Source organism: Bos taurus, chromosome 1 (assembly GCF_002263795.3).
Source record: "Bos taurus isolate L1 Dominette 01449 registration number 42190680 breed Hereford chromosome 1, ARS-UCD2.0, whole genome shotgun sequence".
Lineage (NCBI taxonomy): Eukaryota > Metazoa > Chordata > Mammalia > Artiodactyla > Bovidae > Bos > Bos taurus.
Genome location: NC_037328.1, coordinates 54012655 through 54028765, shown reverse-complemented (window position 1 = coordinate 54028765; position 16111 = coordinate 54012655). Strand labels below are relative to the sequence as shown.

Sequence of the window (16111 nt, the reverse complement as noted above, 5' to 3'; positions counted from 1 at the left end):
TGCCCCACAAATGAGTATTCACCCAATCTAGGACAGTGCAAATTCTTATTCAGGATTTCCTCTGATAAAATAAAATTCACATTGTATTGCAAGACAAGACAGATTTAACATAAAATTTTTCTTTTTTGGGGCATCCTCCCTTCCAGACCTCCTTAGGAGATAACTTTCCTAAACTTCCTTTTTTATCTCATTAAGGATCCCACCTCCTGGGGAGATAAACCTTTCTTCTTAATCTTGTAAGGGGCCATGAGTGACCCACAAGCCACTCCTCACTTTCTACCTGTAGACCTGGATTGTATAAACTGTGCTTATGTACAGCGCTCTGTCTCAGAAATTTAGGTAACTGTGCTTTGACTTCTAATGAGCGGAAGAGTTCTCAGAGGTTTCTGAGAGGTTGCTCCCAGGTTATAACCCTCAGTTTGAATAGAATAAGATTTTCCATTTCTTTCTTAAATCAGCTGATTAAGTTTCTTGTCACCATCTTTTACCTTCATCTTTCTTTTTTCTTTTTTATTTTGGAAATAATTTATTTCTTTTCCTCCCAAAACTATGAAAATTTACACAAAAAAAATCAAAGTTTACACGCTGCTCAGTTCAGACTGAGAGTGCAAGAGGTGAGAGCCTGGACCACAGTGGCCACTGAGTGTTCACCTGCAGGTAAACACTGACATCTGAAAAGAAGCTCCCCAGCTCTGTGCTCCTGCCTTCAGAGATGCTGCGGGTCTTCATGCCATCTCACACCACACTCCTGGGTCATTAGGTCACCAGGATGATACAGAGGTTTTTTGGGTTTGGGCATTATGGATTTTTTTCTTTTTCTTTTCTTTTTTTTTGCCCTCCTGCTAGAAAATGAAATTTTCAGTTCATTTCTAAGAAATAAATTGGTCAATAAATTCATTTTGTTCTGCTTCTCCTTTCCACAAAGCTTCATATTCAATGCGATACCCTTCAGGCTGCATTCTTTTCTGCTGTTAGTGCCTGGAGTTGTTGCTATTGGTCTTCTCTCTATCTTGCTATAGATCTCAGCAAGTTCTGAGCACCAGTGGCCTTCATCTTCTCATTTTCTGCTTCTTTTGCAAGTTGGTCAACAAGCTCAATTAAACCACCAGTTATTTTCTAAAATTGGCCCACTTTGTCCACAAAGTCCTTGCACTCTTCCTTGAGCTCTCTGGCCTGCTGGGTAACCTCTGGGTCCAATACCGGCTGCTTGTTCAGCTCATCCAAGTGCAGCCCTGCTTCACCCAGGATGTCCTTGGCTCGCTCTCCAGTCAGGCAGCCAGCGCCCCCCTGGCAGCCTCAGCCACTGCTGTGACTACAGGACCCGGCTACCTCCCTGCTTTTTGGCTTTGGTCTCTTGTGTTCTGGACTCCATTTATTCCTCTTTGTTAGCCTGACTGTTTTTTAATGAAGCATATCTTACAGCTTCTTGAGAAGGAGTTTTGGGGGAGTAAATTTTTTTAAAGGAAATTGCATGTTAGAAAATGTCCATTTTCTATCCTAATGCTAAGTAATAGTTTTATTGGATATATAATTCTAAAAGAAAAGTAATTTCTCTTCAGATTTGTGAAGGCATTTTTTCATTGTCTTCTTGTCTCCAGGATTGCTCTTGAGAGGTCTAAAGCTATTCTAATTCCTACCCTTAAATATGACTCTACTCCTCCTTTTCTAGAATATAGGGTCTTCACTTTGACTCCAGTTTTCAAAAATTTTACAGTGTAATTTTTACATTTTTTTCTGAAATATAGTTGCCTTACTACAGTGATGTATAATTAAGTTTTAAAAGAAATGTGTGGATTCTTCTTTTCCATAAAATATAACTCACTTTCTGTATCATTCTGCTCTGTGCTTTTTTTTCACTAAATGTATCCTCAAATCTCAGACTATCAGCTTTCCAGTCCATACTGGAAAGCCTGTCTTATAAAGGATGGCAATATACTCTTAGAGCAAGCTCCGGCCTCAGTGATGGTGGGGTTATATCAGTTAGTTCAGTCGCTCAGTCGTGTCCAACTCTTTGCAACCCCATGGACTGCAGCATGCCAGGCTTCCCTGTCCATCACCAACTACCAAAGCTTGCTCAAACTCATGTCCATCGAGTTGGTGATGCCATCTAACCATCTCATCCTCTGTCATCCCCTTTTCCTCCTGCCTTCAATCTTTCCAGACATCAGGGTCTTTTCTTCAAATTAGGTGGCCAAAGTCTTGGAGCTTCAACCTCAGCATCAGTCCTTCCAGTGAATATTTAGGACTGATCTCCTTTAGGATGGACTGGTTGGATCTCCTAGACTCTTAAGACTCTTTTCCAACACCACAGTTCCAAAGCATCAATTCTTCAGTGCTCAGCTTTCTTTATGGCCCAACTCTCACATCCATACATGACTACTGGAAAAACCATAGCTTTGACTAAGGGTTATATGCTATGCTAAGTCACTTCAGTCGTGTCCGACTCTATGTGACCCCATAGACGGCAGCCCACCAGGCTCCCCCGTCCCTGGGATTCTCCAGGCAAGAACCCTGGAGTGGGTTGCCATTTCCTTCTCCAGTGCATGAAAGTGAAAAGTGAAAGCGAAGTCGCTCAGTCGTGTCTGACTCTTAGCGACCCCATGGACTGCAGCCTACCAGGCTCCTCCGTCCATGGGATTCTCCAGGCAAGAGTACTGGAGTGGGGTGCCATTGCCTTCTCCGAGGGGTTATATGGGTACCTTTAAATAATTTTTAAATGTTTAATATATTTAGTGGAAAAAAGAATGAACAAATTGTACACAATAAATATGTGCAGTTATTTGTCTATCAATAATACCTCTATAAAGCTTTAAAAATAATGTAGGAATTTGGGGCTTACTTCAGATCAGACTTGATTTTATTGCCACTGCTTTTGCCTTGAATATGACTAAGAGCCTGCATAAGGATATAAATGCCTGTGGTGGTTTAGTTGCTAAGTAGTGTCCAACCTCTTGCCACCCCATAGACTGTAGCCTGCCAGGTTCCTCTGTCCATGGGATTCTTCAGGCAAGAATACTGGAGTAATGGAACCTGAGTCTCCTACATTGCAGGCAGACTTTTTACCGACTGAGCTATGAGGGAAGCCCCATATAAATGCCTGTTCTGCCTTTTTTTTTTTTTTTGACTTTTTCTTTTTTGCCATTGCTTTCCTTTTGTATCCCTTGAAGGAATCTTTTAAAATTGTTCATTTAATTACAGTCGCTTAAAGCCACACATAAACTGCAGAAAATTTCAGTAGGCTGAGAGTACTACTGCTGATCTCACAAGCTGTCTGTCATACTGAGCATAGGTAACAATGCCAACCTGAATATTGAGGTGCTAGTGGTAAATAGTGGTAAAGAATCTGCCTGCCAGTACAGGAGACATAAGAGACTCGGGTTCAATTCCTGGGTCGGGAAGATCCCCTAGAGAAGGGAATGGCAACCCACTGCAGTATTCTTGCCTGGAGAATCCCATGGAGAGAGGAGCCTGGCAGGCTATGTTCCATAGGGTCGCAAAGAGCTGGACATGACTGAAGCAATTTAGCATGGACACATGGATAGCTCCTGTTAAAAATAAAAATTCTAAAATTTTATACCTATACCCGATTGGATTGTTTTGCACACATCCAGAGGCAAACATCTTACTTTGAAGAAAGATCCTCTAGAATACCCTATTCTTCTGGCATATAATTATGGCAGGTTCCCCCCAAAATTATAATATTCCTGGTATATGCATGCTTTTTATCTTTCCATCTCAAACTGTTTTCACATATTTTCTCTCTCAGATCTTCACACCTGGTATTTTTAACAGGTTATGAAGCCTTTGTTTTTTGAGAGTAATTAACACATGTATTGAATCTTAACGTGTATAAGGCTAGTACTGTGGATAGTGCTGAGTTGCTTCACTCATGTCTGACTCTTTGCAACGCTATGGACTGTAGCCCACCAGGCTCCTCTGTCCATGGGATTCTCTCCATGAGCTCTTCCAGGAAACCTTCCCAACCCAGGGACTGAACCCGAGTTTCTTATGACTCCTCCCTTGAGAAGTGGATTCTTTACCACTAGCTCCACTTGGGAAGCCCTGTGCTAGTACCATAATGTTTCTTAAATTTTAATGTACATTGAAATAACCTGGATTTTTTTTTTTTTTAGTACTGATTCTGATTGAATATGTCTGGGATGAGGGCTATGGTTCTGCATTTCTAATAAGCTCCCAGGCGATGGCAATGATGTTGGTCTATGCAGCACACAGAGTTCTACAGTCAGAATGTAAAGAGGTGCATAATCTGATCTCCACTTTTAAAGGATTTATGATGTAGCCAGGGATGAGTATGGACATGAATAGAACACCCAAGATTTATGTAATTGTGATACAGCTCTTCTTTTTTAGTGTCTTTTTTGTCCTATTCTCCTCAAGTCACCTAATTTTACCTAACTTCTTGGATGGTAGCAGCATGTTCCATGTGTTCAAAACTCACCGGCATTCTCTTAATGTACCCTCTCTCAGATTTTCCCTTTGAGAATTAACATTAGTCTATTATTTAAAAATATGTTAGCATATATTAATGTCTAATCCCTCTCAGATATTATATGGAAATTTGTACCAGGTTGTCTGATGACATAAGCCAGAAGTTTATATGGTAGAAGATAGTAAGAGAACTATGCACATGCTGGAAAATAGACTGTGAGATAGTCCTTGGAGCTGGGAAAAATCTGCCATGTAGTTCTGTGATTCAATATTCAGGATCTGTGGGCTTCCCTGATGGCTCAGCTGGTTAAGAATCCGCCTGCAATGCAGGAGACCTGGGTTCAATCCCTGGGTTGGGAAGATCTCCTGGAGAAGGGAATGGCTACCCGCTCCAGTATTCTGGCCTGGAGAATTCCATGGACTGTATAGTCCATGGGGTCACAAAGAGTCGGACATGACTGAGCGCCTTTCATTTCAGTTATATACATAGCATGGTCCCAGAAAGTAAACATTCTCTGAATGAGTGGTACGGTGGGACTGATAGACAGGGAACAAAAATGCAATAAAGGAGCTCTGTTAACCTCGAAATGGACTCATAAAAGGATTAATCATCAATGATAAATGTTCATGATCCCCAAAGAGCTGAATGTATTGTGCTATTCTGAGCAAATTTCATCGATCACTGTTGAGTCATAACAGCTATCCATCTATTACGCTGACTGGTGAAGCTCTGCACCCGCCGAGGTCAGCTTTATGACTTGCTCAGCTCCAGATTGCCACAGTGGCTGTTGCACCATCACTATCTCCAAGCATCCTTCTCTTCATCGTAATTGTCAACATGAAAACAAATGCACTCGCTGCTTCTTCATGCAAAATGAAAAAGAGAAATACGGTGGCACGGTTCTTTCTCTCCAGGTTTGTCTGCCAAATTTAACTGAGCAATTGAATATAGGTTTTCAAGTCTAATCAATTACTGAATACTGATTGAGTACCAACTTTTTGAAAGCATTTTGTTGGGTCCCTGGGAAACATGAAGATTAGGCTTCCCACCTTCACATAGCTTACATTATAGTTGTTTTGATAATATATATAACTTTTTGAAAAATCTGTTGTGAGCAATTGACCAAGTTATTTTTTCACCTTTGTGTTTCCCTACCTAGGAAAAAGCGTAAGTTAGTCTCACAGTCATGTCCAACTCTTTGGGATCCCATGGACTGTAGCCTGCCCAACTCCTCTGTCCATGGTATTCTCCAGGCAATAACACTCGAGTGAGTAGCCATTTCCTTCTCCAGGGGATCTCCCCAAACCAGGGATCAAACCCAGGTCACCTGGATTATAATCAGATTCTTTACCAACTGAGCCACTAGGGAAGTCCAGGAAAAGTGACTGGTAAACCGAGATTGCAAAAATGTTACTGAAGAATGGTAATTAAATGATGAAATTAAGCAACAGTTTTGGGCAACAATGAAGTACTGTCACAGGACATGATACAACTAACTTTAAAATGAGCTTTGTGTACAGTGATATAGGAATCACATTTCTCAAAACTGGGTCCACAGCTTTGCTTCAAGAATATTTTCTTTTCTGTAGATACATGAGAGATACACATGAGTAATTTATATTCAGTTCTCATGTTTGTATGTATTTGACAATATAATTAAGTGATTTAAAGTAATGTTAGGGGCCCTCAGAAATGTTACTCTTTTAATCAAATATTATTCAATGTCATGTATGGATCTTATTTGAATTCTCTTTCAAATAAGCTGTAAAGTATTCTAAAAATTATGGAAGTGTTAGTTGCTCAGTCATATCTAACTCTGTGTACCCCCGTTCAACTGTAACCCACCAGGCTCCTCTGTCCATGGAATTGTCCAGGCTAGAATACTGCAGTGGGTTGCCATTCCCTTCTCCAGGGGAATCTTCCCTTCTCCAGGGGATCTTCCCAACCCAGGTATTGAACCCGGGTCTCCTGCATTGCAGGTGGATTCTTTACTGGCTGAGCCACCAGGGAAGCCCAATTTAAATAATGACTGGATAGTTCATGATCCTAAGAAGTCATTGTTATTATTTTTCAGGTGTGATTGTTTTCTTTTTTAAAAATGTTTACTTATTTGGCTGTGTCAGGTCTCTAGTTGCAGCATGCAGGTTCTTTCATTGCTGTGCAGATTCTCTAGTTGTGGAGCTTGGGCTTAGTTGCTGCTCAGCATGTGGGATCTTAGTTCCCCACCAGGGATCAAACCCATGTCCCCTGCATTGCAAGGTGAATTCTTAACCACTGGACTGCCAGAAAAGTCCAGATTGTTTCTTTTTAAAAAGGATTCTTATCTTTTAAAAATACATACTGAAATAGCTATGAATGAGATGGTGTAATATCTGGGATCTTCTCTGAAATAATCCAGGGGGTAAATTGATAGTGGGGCTTCCCTGGTGGCTCAGTGATAAAGAATTTGCCTGCCAAGCAGAGATTTTGATTTCCCATGGATCAGAAAGATCCCCTGGAGAAGGACATAGCAACTCACTCCAATATTCTTGCCTAGGAAGTCCCATTGACAGAGGAGCCTGACGGGTTACAATACAGGGCGTCCCAAAGACGATTTAGCGACTAAATAATGATGAAAAATTGATAGTATGTGGAGGTACAGATTGTGGTAGGTAAAATGATGGTTTCCCAAAGATGTCTGTGTCCTAATCCCCAGAAGTTAAGGTAGTAGATGGAATTAAGATTGCTAATCAGTTGACCTTAAGATTCTCCTGGATTAACCATTTGGACTCAGTGTAATCACAAGAGTTCTTAGATGTGGAAGAGAGAGGTAGAGTCAGAGTCAGACTGATGCAGTGTGATGAAGAATTGACTGGTCATTGCTAACTTGAAGATGGAAGTGAGCCATACACCAAGGAAGGTGAGCAGCCTCTAGAGTCTGGAGTGGGTGAGTGAGTAGATTCTCATACAGTGTCTTGAGGAAGGAACTCAGTCTGGTGACAGCACCATGATTTGAGCCCTGTGAGACTCATTTTGGGTTTCTGACTTCCAGAACTGTAAGATAATAAATTTGTCTTGTTTTAAGGCTGGCATAACCCTGATAGCAAAGTTAGAGTGTTTCCTTCTATCACCACTTTGCTTTGAATTTTTGTTTTTGCTTTTTAGTCATAAATGGTTGCTGAATTTGGTCAATTGTTTTTTTTTTTTTTCTGTATTTGTTGAGATGATAATTTTTATCTGTCTCTCTCTTTTTTTGATTTTCAACTGTTAAACCTTCCTTGTATTCTTAGAATAACTCCAATTAGATTATGATATAGAATTCTTTTATATATATTGCTGATTATAATTTGCTTTTCTTTTTTTAATTTTCTTTTCTTTTATTAAGGATTTTTATATGTATTTTTGTGAAAGCACTATGCTGGTCTTATAAAATGACTTGGGACACATTCTATCTTTCTCTGTTATTCAGGAACAGTGTGTAATATTACTATGTATCTTACCATATAGTTGTTCAGTATGGTTTTGGGGAGGGTACAAGTGCTAGAAATTCCTATGTGTTGTTGTTTAGTCACTAAGTCCTGTCTGACTCTTTGTGACCCCATGAACTGCAGCACGCCAGGCACTGTCTCCAGGAATTTTCTCAAACTCATGTCCATTAAATCGGTGATGCCATCCAACCATCTCATCCTCTGTCACCTCCTTCTCCTCCTGCCCTCAATCTTTCCCAGCATCAGGAGAAAGATTCCAATTTCTCATTTTTCCAATGAGAAAAGGACTTTGGCTCTTGCCATCAGATGGCCAAAGTATTGGAGCTTCAGTTTCAGCATCAGTCCTTCCACTGAATATTCAGGATTGATTTCCTTCAGGATTGACTGGTTTGATCCCCTTGCTGTCCAAGGGACTCTCAGGAGTCTTCTCCAGAACCACAATTCAAAAGCATCAAATCTTCGGCACTCCGTCTTCTTTATGGTTCAACTCTAACGTCCACGCTGCTGCTGCTGCTAAGTCGCTTCAGTCATGTCCGACTCTGTGCGACCCCATAGATGGCAGCCCACCAGGCTCCTCTGTCCACAGGATTCTCTAGGCAAGAATACTGGAGTGGGTTGCCGTTTGCTCCTCCATCTAACATCCATAGCTTTGACCATATGGACTTTTGTTGGCAAGTCATGTCTCAGCTTTTTAATATGCTGTCTAGGTTCTTGCCTGGAGAATCCCAGGGACAGTGGAGCCTGGTGGGCTGCCGTCTATGGGGTCGCACAGAGTCGGACACGACTGAAGCGACTTAGTAGCAGCAGCAGCAGCAGGTATGTCATAGCTTTCTTTCCAAGGAGCAAGCATCTTTTAATTTCACCAACTGCAGTGATTTTGGAGCCCAATCGAAATAAAATCTGTCACTATTTGCACTTTTCCCCCTTCTATTTGCCATGAAGTGATGGGAACAGATGCCATGATCTTTGCTTTTTTGATGCTGAATTTCAAGCCAGCTTTTTCAGTCCCTTCTTTCATTCTCATCAAGAGGCTTTTTAGTTCCTCTTCGCTTTCTGCCATAAGATTGGTATTGTTTGCATATCCAAGGTTGTTGATATTTCTCCTGGCAGTCTTGTTTCCAGCTTGTCATTTATCCAGTCCAGCATTTCACATGGTGTACTCTGCATATAAGCTAAGGAAAAGACTCTTGAGGGTCCCTTGGACAGCAGGGAGATCAAACCAGTCAATCCTTAAGGAAATCAACCCTGAATATTATTCATTGAAAAGACAGATGCTGAAGCTGAAGCTTCAATACTTTGGCCATTTGATGCAAAGAGCTGACTCATTGGAGAAGAACCTGATGCTGGGAAAGATTGATGGCAAGAGGAGAAGGGGAGAAAGAGGATGAGATGGTTGGATGGCATCACTAACTTAGTGGAGCCAACTCTGGGAGATAGTGAAGGACAGGGAAGCCTGGCATGCTGCAGTCCATGAAACTGCAAAGAGTCAGACTTTGTTCCATGTCCGGTTCTAACTGTTGCTTCTTGACTTGCACACAGGTTTCTCAGGAGACAGGTAAGATGGTCTGGTATTTCCATCTCTTTAGGAATTTTCCACAGTTTGTTGTGATCCATACAAGTCAAAGGCTTTAGCATAATCAGTGAAGCAGAAATAGATGTTTTCCTGGAATTCCCTTACTTTCTCTATGATCCAGTGCATGTTGTCAATTTGATCTTTGGTTCCTCTGCCTTTTCTAAATCCAGCTTGTACATCTGGAAGTTCTTGGCTTACATACTGTTCCTGTCCTTGACTCTTTGTGACCCCATGGACTGTAGCAGGCCTGGCTCCTCTGTCCAAGGGATTTCCCAGGGAATAATACTGAAGTGGGTTGCTATTTCTTACTCCAGGGGATCTTCTTGACCCAAGGATTGAACCTGCGTCTCCTTTGTCTCCTGCTTTGGCAGGAGGATTCTTTATCAACTGTGCCACTTGGGAAGCCCAGAAATTCCTATAGTGCTGTATTTTCACTATTGGTTTTTTAAATACTTATTTATATTTTAGTAGTTAATTAGGGTTTACATTATGCATCTATAACTTGTCCCAGTTTACCTTGAATTAATATATAACTTAAGTTATGTGTAATGTCACAATCATATAACCGTATCATACTACTTACTTCACTTATTCTTTGTAGTGTTATTGTTACATATTTTAAAGCTATTTATGTTGTAATCCCCCAAATACAGTATTATAATATTTGTATTAAACTCTCCATCATCTTTTAAAAAATAGCATTTCCAGTACTCTTCATTTTTCTTCCTTAAGAACTAAGTTTCTATCTGGTGTCATTGCCCTTTTGTCTGAAAAAGTTTCATCAGCACTTACTGCATAACAGTTCTATTTATGATGGATTCTCCTAGGTTTTTTTTTTTTTTTTTGGCTATTATTTATTCTCCAAGAATATACTGAGCTCAAAATATGAGGAAGGCACTAAGTAATTGTCTAATGTATTCTACATAAGAAAATTCATTTGTTTTGATACTATTTTCAGATTCTTTGTTCAAATACTTTGCTTTTGGTATAGACTGAAAAATAGCAAAAACAAGTCAAGATCAACTAAAACTAAAAGCCACTAAGAAAGTGAAATTCAAGTAGTTTCATGGAAAACAATGGTGATTCATTCAAAGAAATGTAACAGGAAAAAGCCTATTTAAGTTATTAACATTATCACTATCTTTGTACTTACACTTTATGATTTGGAATTATGGCAGTCTTTTGTTTGTTCATTTGTTTTGTGTTTTTGTTTTGTTTTGTTTGGGCTGCTCCTCATGGCTTGCAGGATCTTAGTTCCCTGACCTGGAATTGAACCTGTGCCCTTGGCAGTGAAAGCGCCATATCCTAACTACTGGATCATGAGGGAATTCCCATATAATAATTGTTTTAGCAAAGTTATTTACAAAGGGAAGCAGTAAGTAGCTACATGTTTAAGGCCAGACTGGCAATTAAAAGTTTTCTAAAATAGGTTCATGTAAATAAAGGATAAACTGAAATTTCAAATTGTGTGTATGTATATGTGTGCTTGTGTGTGTAAGGGAGAGAGAAAAGAGACTTCTCAAAAATGAGTGGGTCAGAAAATATTCCTATGGCACCTTATTTCTAGGTTAATAAAATTGTGCTGTTGTTTTTAGTAAACAGATTTTTGTAAATGTGTAGCTTTTGTCCCCACCTAATCACTGTAGACTTCCCTGGTGGCTCAGCTGGTTAAGAATCCACCTGCAATGCAGGAGACCTGGGTTCGATCCCTAGGTTGGGAAGATCCTCTGGAGAAGGGAAAGGCTACCCACTCCAGTATTCTGGCCTGGAGAATTCCATGGACTATGGGGTCGCAAAGAGTCAGACACAACTGAGCGACTTTCATTTTCACTTTCAGTCATTGTAGAAAATAAACAAGCATAAAAGAATTATAGCAATTGCTATCAATCTTTTTGTCCTAATTAATTCTTTCTTAGGCATAAAGCTAAACCTGACACTATTTGTTATTTTATCTTGTCATATATATTCCAGTTTGATGTGAAATGCAAAGATTTATGATGCAAAAGTTTTATAACACATCATCCCAAGAATGCTGGCTGCTTGCCATTACAGAAAATATTAGGGATGAGAAGAAGCTGGCCTAAAATTATGGCTAATGAAATTATAACCTAGATTTATCAGCATCCCAAAGTTATAGGCACATGTTTATTCATTTATTTATAGCAGAGTCTGTATTTTTAGAAGTATCTTTGGAAATTTCTTTCTTCTCTACTTTTATGATTTATCCAAAATTATCCAATATTATATTTAGGGTAAATATGTTAAAATACTAGTTTAATTTAAGTATAAAGACTGCTCCTAAGTATGCAGATGGAAGTGCCCTCTGACATGGGGATACATTATGCCACATAGTGACTAAAAATAGAACTAACCCAGAAAGTGATTTTGACATAAGACCTCATTGTTTTCCAAAGGTTATTTCAGTCCCAAACTTTGGGGATGAGTCAAAACAACTCAGAATGGGAGAAGTAAGGGAGCAATTTCATACTGAGTAAATTCTGCAGTATCCAGGCAGATCAGTTGTTAGAAAGAACTTCTGAAAAATCAGGTCATGTTTATCAATCAACAGAACTTAATGAGCGTGTCCTTTTTGCCTGACACTGTTATAAATATTTTGGGAAATATAAAAATATCTGAAGACAAATAGAAGATCTACAGTTATACTGGAGAAATAATGCAATTGTTAAGAAAAAGTAAATGCTAAATTTTATGTGCTCAGTTACTTAGTTATGTCCGATTCTTTGTAACCCCGTGGACTGTAGCCAACCAGGCTCCTCTGTCCATGGGATTCTCCAGCCAGGAATACTGCCTGTATTCCTGTGGGTTGTCATGCCCTCCTCTAGGGGATCTTCCTGACTCAGAGATCAAACCCACATCGCTGTCATCTCCTGCATTGGCAAGTGGGTTCTTTACCACTACCACCACACTGGGAAGCTGCTGAATTTTATAGTAATATGCAAAAGTAGGTTCAATAAAAATTGAACAAAAATTCTCTCTGTATTGAACCTACTTTTGTACATTGCTAAATTTTATAGTAATATACAGAAGTAGGTTGTATAAAGAGAAAATTTTTGTGGATTTGAATAATTAATAAGGTTTTACCAAAAGAAATGGGGAATCAGCTGGATATTTATTCATCTTGTTTCTGTTCTGGGTGGAATGACTGTAAAGTGAAATAAATAAACCACCAATCATCCATACTTGTTGGAAGAAATGACTTACAGTGATCTAAGTAGGGTCAGTTTAAGCCTTCCAGGAATTGACCAAAAGAGTTACAAGATAAATTTCAGCAAGACTTGATTTCTAGCTCATTGAGATAAATAAGAAGAGGTGTTCAATAGATGAAATTCTGGGCTGTGCTAAGCTGTTATATTAATCTGTTGCTAAATAACAAATCACCAAAAATGTAGCAGCTTAAGATAGCAATTATGTATTACCTTACAGTTTCTCTGGGTCAAGAGAAACTATAAGCCCAGCTCAACTGGGTCCTTTGCTTAGAGCTTTGAAAGGTGGCAACAAAAGCGGCAAGCCATGTTGACCAGGCTGCATCTGGAGGTACAAGTGGGGAAAATGTGCTTCCATGCTCGCTTAGGTTGTTGGCAGAATTCTGATCCTTTGGCTGTGGGACTGAGGACCCCAGCTTTTTTTGGATGTTGGCTGGAGGCTGCCTTTCGTCCCTAGAGGACGTTCATAATTTCCTACCACATGAACCTTTCCACAAACAGTTACAGTGTGGCAGTCTGTTTTTACCAGACCAGCAGGCGACGGACATAATCTGCTAAGTCATGTATATATGATTTTAGGTGATATATTCATCTATCTAATCTATATCTATGCCACGGGTTTCCTAAAATATAGATAGAAAGAGTAACCTAATCATGAGAGTGACATCCTATAAGCTTTGGCATATTCCATTTGGTTAAAACCAAGTCACAGGTTCTTCCTGCAAAGAGAGGAGATTAACTCATGAGGTGCCACCTTAGGATGTGTCCACCTGACTATCAAATATTAAATAATATATTTCTACCATATTTTATTGTACTAATCAGCAACTCAGCACTTTAGTGGGTGATTTTAAATAATCTCTTTCTTCTCACTAAATCTCAGTATTGGGATACAATTGTCTATGTGTCTTTCACATTTTTGCACATCTTCTGAGCAAGAGGCATTAACTTCTTTGTTACATTTGAACAGATGTTTGTATAGACAATGTCTCCCTCCAGGGCAGATGACAGATTTGTTTCCAGGTCATAGTGATGAAGATAGGTTTTCCTCCTTGGAAAACATTAGGCAGGTTTGCTGCTGCTGCTGCTGCTAAGTCGCATCAGTCATGTCCGACTCTGTGTGACCCCATAGACGGCAGCCCACCAGGCTCCTCCATCCCTGGGATTCTCCAGGCAAGAACACTGGAGTGAGTTGCCATTTCCTTCTAGCATCCTCCTTCTAAAATTGAGGGTTTCCTTAACTCAAAATTCCTCAGCTGTGACACAGATACTCTGCATGTCCAGCATCCACCTGGATTCATATCTTCATCCCCCATGGAACTTGGGGAGCAATGGGAATTGACTTGAACATGAAGTTCACGTTGCCTGCTGTGCCTGGGCACTAATGTCCTTTGTCTCTGACTTGAGTCTCCTGTCTTCTGCCACATCTACGAAACTGTGAGCAGACTAAGCAGGGCAACATCTCAAGCCCTCCACAATTTGTTGACACTCAATTTTCCTCCATGTAATTTAAGAGATTAGAGTGAGATTATTTTTACGTTCGTTTAATGTTTCATCATTGACATTCTGATACTCTAACTGGCTTTGTCATTTTCATCATTGGTATAGAAGAACTCAACCATTTTTTGTACTCTTCTTTAAAGGGTGTTTAAAGACTCCACAGTAGTCTAGAAATAGTAAACATTATTTAAAACGACCTTTTGCAAATAAGGCAACTAAACATTTTAGTTTGCTTGTTATGCTAATGTGAGGCATTTACCGTTTGGAAAACATATCTATTAGGATACTGGTTTGACTGGAGGTCAGGTCCTCATCCCTTAGCTCATGTTGTGGTAGTTTTATGGTTTATGGCAACATTGTAAAATCCCATTCTTTGAATTTCTTCGTGTTTAAATATCAGTCTGATATATTCTACATCCTGTGTTTTGTTCAAACTATTCCTTTCCCACATTTGCAAATATTAACTTGTCTGTGACTGTTAATTAGCATTTCTTAATTGATCTTTTTGTTTATTGTGAAAAAGTGAAGTGCTTTGGAAGGGGATAAAATTGCCTTGAACCAATGAATGGGGTTGGAGCCTGAGATGGAATCTTGAAACAAACTCATACAGGCAGGCAAAGAGCACAGATATAATAAGTAGGTTTTCCACAAAGTCAGTGAAGGACCCAGAACTGCAGGTGAGATTAGCCTGGTTTTTGCTATTTTGCTATTTTCTTCAGCTATGATTGAAAGTAATAAACTCACAGTTTAATTTTTTACTGAATATGCAAAATTTATAGGGACTTCTCTAAAAATAGAAGTAGATAAAAATAGAAATAGCTAATATATATTTTTCATTATATTTAGCTTTTTGTTATTGTTTAGTTGCTTAGTCGTGTTCATCTCTTTTGCAACCCCATGGACTGTAGCCTGCCAGTCTCCTCTGTCCATAGGATTTCCCAGGCAGAAATACTGGAGTGAGTTGCCATTTTCTTCTCTGAGGGATCTTTCCAACCCAGGGATTGAACCTGTGTCTCCTGCACTGGCAGGCAGGTTCTTTACCACCGAGCCACCAGGGACGTTCCTGTTTGGCTTAATACTTTAAAACAAAAACCTCAACATAAAAAAAGCTAACATTCTAACATCAGAGCTTGTACCACACATCAGCATCCTATGAGTGTGAGTGTGAGCGTGTATGTGCGTGCATGTATGGATTTGTGTTCGTCTGGAGGTCAAACTAAAGTGACGGTGTATCCTTACCTCCACCTCCCTTTCTTTGGAACATCATCCTTGATTGACTGGCCTCCTTTCTCACTCGTCTTTCTTTCTCAGTTTCTTTTCTTGGCCTCTCCTGCGTGAACAAACTTGATTTAAGTTCTCTTAAATGAATGTTTGAAATGAATGAATGAAATGAAGATGTTCTATTCCTCTTTGTGCCTATCCCAGAACCTGGCTCATGAGAGCACTCAGTCAGTATTTGCTGGATGTGTGAATGAAGAAGTGAATGGATAGATAAATCAATAAATTAATAGATGAAGTGTTATGGAAATGCATAGGTAGGAGAGCTTCATTTTACTGGAGCCAGTCAGAAAATTTTTTCTAAAGAAGGTGAAAATTGACCTGTCTTGAGATGTGTCAAGACTTATCTAGTGAACAAATAAAGTGTTCGTTTCCAGAAATGAGTGTTTCTACAAAATTAACTTACAGTGTACCATTTCTTAGTAAGCTATGGGGAAATGTTTCATTCCAAAAGGAGAAACTGAGCCAAGGAAGAGAAAAACATGAGATCTAGGAGAGCCAACACAAGTGAGAACAAAAGGAAATCTCTTGGAAGATGGATAAGGGGGATGCTATGATGACCAGGCAGCAGGCCCAGAGGTGAGCAGTCCAGAGTGGATGAGGAGGGCAGAGCACTGCA

The 16111-nt window shown here is 39.7% G+C and overlaps 1 pseudogene; it reads right to left on the bottom strand.

Moving 5' to 3' along the window:
• Positions 1–663: 663 nt before the first annotated feature.
• LOC101903052 (intraflagellar transport protein 20 homolog) lies at positions 664–4465 on the bottom strand (annotated as a pseudogene).
• Positions 4466–16111: the final 11646 nt, after the last annotated feature.